We start from the raw sequence: 4,927 nt of genomic DNA on the forward strand, positions 1-4,927 counted from the left end.
GTAACACCCGACAACCCTTTATCCAGCCTCATGGTCTCTCATTCATCCTCTGTCACAAAAGCTCTGGAGGGGGGGTGGGTTTGGTGGGGGTGATGTGCTGGCGCAGGATGAACCTACTTGCCGCAAGCCTGTGGCGCAGAGTGGACCTTGAGCACTGGGGAGAGAAGGAACCACCTACACCCATTTGCATCAGGACCTCAACCTCATTTCTCTAGAATATTGCCTATGGGTATTCTAGTCTGAAAATGTTCGATCTCATCTGATCTCAGAAGCTAAACAGGCTCAGGCTTGGTTAGTACTTGGATGGGAAACTGCCTGGGAGGACCAGATGCAGTAGGCTTGGGGTGGCACGGTGGCTCAGTGGTTAGCACTGCAGCCTCACAGCACCAGGGACCTGAGTTCAATTGGACCCTCGGTCAACCATCTGTGTGGAGTTTGCATGTTCTCTCTGTGTCAGTGTGGGTTTCCTCTGGGTGCTTCAGCTTCCTCCCATGTCCAAAGATGTGCAGGTTAGGTAGATTGGCCGTGCTAAATTGCCAGTTGTATCCAGGGATGTGTACGTTAGGTGGTTTAGTCATGGGAAATCAGGGTTTCAGGGATAGGGTAGGTGGGTGAGTACGGGTGGGATGCTCTTTGGAGAGTTCGTATGGACTTATTGGGCTGGATGGCCTGTTTCCACATTGTGGGGATTCTATGAATTACAGCAATAATTGGCTGATTAGCCTGCCAATGGGGATGATCTTCACTAGATTGGCTGCAATCTGACCACCCCAAATGACAGAATATTTGGCCAATGAGTCAAACCTGGAGGTTTATCACGACTGAGATCATTTTCCTGCATCCTGCTGCCCTCCAAACCCTCATCGTAGGTTTGGAAGTCATGACCCCACCCTCCGCACCTCCCCTGTCCCGGCTTTAGCTGACCCAATTGGGGGTTGGCACCCACAGTTTGCAAAGATCTGATGTACAGCTTCCTTTTAAATGTGTCTCTGAATGTGATACACGTGAGTCCCTGTCAGAATACCTGTGTTTAGAGATCATGGTGTGTGGTCATCTGTACCGCCACCATTCATTTCTATCTATGGCTGACTGTACACTTGTTTCTGTGGATCAATATAGAATCAAAATGGGATTGCGAGGCAAACTGACAGTCGCTGGGAAGTTAAGAACATCAGAAATCAATGGAGAAATAGGCCATTCAGTCCCTTGAGTACACTCTACCATTCACGCCACCACTCTGGACAATCCCTGTACCCCTTGATGCTTCTAATGCGTTGGAATTTATTGAATCTGTCTTGAAGTGGCTGAATGATTGAGCCTTCACAGTGCTCTGGACAAACAATTCTAACATTTACCACCCTCAGAGTGAAGAAATTCCTCCTCAACTCTGCCCTAAATGGCCAGACACTTATCCTGAGACTGTGTTACTTGAGCGAGAGATCCCTCCCTCTCAAGTCAGGGGTAATATTCTTCCCACATTTACGATGTGGATTCTGTAATATTTTTGTATGAGTGTGATCCCCTCTCATCCTTTTAAACTCCGGAGAACATAGGGCTATTTAATCTTTCTTCACACAGTAATCCCTCCTAATCCCTGCCAGGAATTCGTTGGTGAATGTACATGGCACCCCCCCCAGCTTTCCTTTAACAGGAAACCCGAAACTACACATGATACTTCAGGAGCAGTCTCACTAAGGCTCTACTGAATAGTTATGACTCATTTTTGGCCTTATACTCATCCCCTTGTAATAATGATCAATATACCACTTGCTTGAGGGTCCCCAAATCTTACTTTGTCAAACATAACAGAGGCTGCCTGGAGCCAGCGAAGGTTTACACTATTAACAGCTGTTGAAGGGCTTTGTTTCTTGGAATAGATAATAATAAATCTGTTCACAGTTTGTAAGCAACCAAAAATTCAGTTCCAACATCTGCTTTTCTTCTTCTCCAGTAGCATAATTGCAACTCTGTTAAGATACAACGAGGCTTACAGCACAGAGAGAGAGAGAGAGAGAGAGAGAGAGAGAGAGACAATTCAGTCCACTGATTTGGTATTATCTCATCGCTGCACACTGCACGGTAAAAGATTCGTGGCTTCTGAAATGGTCGACCAATCTGCACGAAGCAAGGAGAGGCAACCCACTTTCTCAGATCAGCTCGTGATGGAACATTAATACTGCCTTCCTTATTCCCTTTACATCCTGAGAACATTAAGGACCATCTGGGAATAAGCCGACAGCAGCATGTCAACGTGTGGTGCAGGGATTTTATGGCCAGATCAATAAGATGAAATTTTATCTTATGGGCCATGCTGATTCCAGATTCCACTGCCTGTAACCTGTAATCCAATCTGCATCATTCACTCTGTGGCAATCTGCCTTTTAAACTCAAGCACTAATACGAAACATCTGACTCCAAAGAAAGAGTGACTGGTAGCTGAAGTATGAATTGGACATGAAAATTGCCCACTTCATACCTCATTTAACTGATTGCATAGTTCAGTCACCCCCAGTCTTTATTTCGTGGCCATATTCTCAGTTGTGGTTCCTACCAGTCATTGACCTGAGTGAAAAGTGTCAGGACTGCAGGAAAATGTAAACATTAACATGGGCCTGTTTAATTGAAAGGCCAATTTCTGGCTTGTAAGTCCTGCGTGAAAAAGGCTGGGCTGTGTAGAAAGCAGGAAAGTCTCCTCCTTCTTCACATAGATACAGCGTGTGCTCGATATGTTTGCCTCTAGCAGGCAGGGAAGATGCGGTCGAGTGAGGGATCCTTGGTTTTCAAGAGAGGTCGATCGACTGGTTAAGAGGAAGAAGGAGGCTTATGTAAGGTCTAGGAAACAAGGAATGGAAAAGGCTGTAGAGAGATACAAGTTATCCAGGAAGGAGCTGAAGTAAGGCCTTAGGAAAGCTATTAGGGGGCATGAGAAAACCTTGGCAGATTGGATCAAGGAAAGTTCCAAGGCTTTTTACACATACGTGAGGAATAAGAGAATGACCAGAGAAAGGGTAGGGCCAATCAAGGATTGCAAAAGAAATTTGTGCACAGAGCCTTTTGAGTTAGAAGAGGTCCTTAATGAATACTTTCTTCAGTATTCACAACTGAGAGGGACCTAGTTGTGGAGGAGGACAGTATGAAACAGGTTGGTAGGCTAGACGAGGTAGATGTTGGTAAAGAAGATGTACGTAGAATTGTGAGGAACTTAAAGATAGATAAGTCTCCTGGGCCTCTTGGGATTTATGCAACGATTCTACGGGAAGCGAGGGAAGAGATTGCAGGGCCTTTGGCGATGATCTTCTTGTCCTCACTGTCCACGGATATAGTGCCGGAAGATTGGAGAGAGGCAAACATCATTCCCTTGTTCAAAAAAGGGAACAGGGATAACCCCGGAAATTACAGGCCAGTTAGTCTTACGGCAGTGGTGGGCAAATTATTGGAAAGGGGTCTGAGAGATAGGACTTATGATCACTTGGAAAGGCACAGTTTGATTCGAGATAGTCAGCATGGATTTGTGAGGGGTAGATCATGCCTCACAAACCTTACTGAATTCTTTGAAGAGGTGACCTAACATGTGGATGAAGGTAGAGCAGTGGATGTGGTATACATGGATTTAAGTAAGGCGTTTGATAAGGTTCCCCATGGTAGGCTCATGCAGAAAGTAAGGAGGCATGGGATAGGGGCAAATTTGGCAGATTGGATTCAGAATTGACTGATCCTTAGAAGACAAAGGGTAGTAGTGGACGGAAAATGTTCAACACGGTGCTCAGTTATGAGTGGTGTGCCACAGGGATCTGTTCTGGGTCCCCTTCTGTTTGTGATCTTTGTAAATGATTTGGATAACGGTGCGGAAGAGTGGTTTCGTGAGTACGCGTACAAGACAAAGGTGGGCAAAGTTGTGGATAGTGTGGAGGGCTGTTCTAGGTTACAAAGGGACATTGATAGGATGCAAAAGTGGCAGATGGAGTTTAACTATGAAAAGTGTGAGGTGATTCATTTTGGAAGGACAAACTTGAAAGCAAAATTACAGGGTTAATGGAAAGATTCTTGGCAGTGTGGAGGAGCAGAGGGTTCTTGGGGATCATGTTCACAGTTCCCTGAAAGCTGCCACCCGAGTGGATAGAGTTGTTAAGAAGGAGTATGGTGTGTTAGCTTTCATTATTAGAGGGATTGAGTTCAAGAGCTGTGAAGCTATGCTGCAGCTGTACAAAAGCCTGGTTCGGCCTCATCTGGTGTACTGTGTCCAGTTCTGGTCGCCTCATTACAGGAAAGATGTGGAAGCATTGGAAAAGATACAGAGGGGATTTACCAGGATGTTGTCTGGAATGGAGGGAAGGTCTTATGAGGAAAGGTTGAGACAGCTAGGGCTTTTCTCTTTAGAACAACAAAGGATGAGAGGTGACTTGATAGAGGTGTACAAAATGATCAGAGGTATGTGTAGAGTGGACAGCCAGAGACATTTTCCTAGGGTGGAGGTAGCTATTACGAGGTGGTGTAGTTTTAAAGTGAATAGAGGTAGATCTAGGGAAGATGTCAAAGGTAGGTTCTTTATTCAGAGAGTGGTAGGGGCTTAGAAAGCATTGCCAGAGAGGATAGTGGAGTTGGCCTCATTTGGGGCATTTAAGCGGCTATTAGATAGGCATATGGATGATAGTATAAGGTAGGGGTGGAGGTTAGATAGACCTTAGGATTATTGTAAAAGTTCAGCACAACATCATGGGCCGAAGGGCCTGTACTATGCTGTACTATTCTATGTTCTATGCTCTATTGATAGATTTCCTCACTCATATTGCATTGATCTATGTTTCTTCACAAATAAATCAACACAGATCGATCAAGAATTTAGAGAGAGATTAGACCATGAAAGCTATCTTTGCAATGGAAGTTAACAATGTAATTGATTTTGAGGGTAGACCTATTGACTTAGAAA

At 45.0% G+C, this 4,927-nt stretch overlaps 1 pseudogene; it reads left to right on the plus strand.

Annotated features, from left to right (window-relative positions):
- The first annotated feature begins 221 nt into the window (after positions 1–221).
- On the plus strand, positions 222–340 carry LOC125452981 (5S ribosomal RNA; annotated as a pseudogene).
- Positions 341–4,927: the final 4,587 nt, after the last annotated feature.

The sequence above is a fragment of the Stegostoma tigrinum genome, chromosome 4 (assembly GCF_030684315.1).
Source record: "Stegostoma tigrinum isolate sSteTig4 chromosome 4, sSteTig4.hap1, whole genome shotgun sequence".
In the NCBI taxonomy this organism is placed as follows: domain Eukaryota; kingdom Metazoa; phylum Chordata; class Chondrichthyes; order Orectolobiformes; family Stegostomatidae; genus Stegostoma; species Stegostoma tigrinum.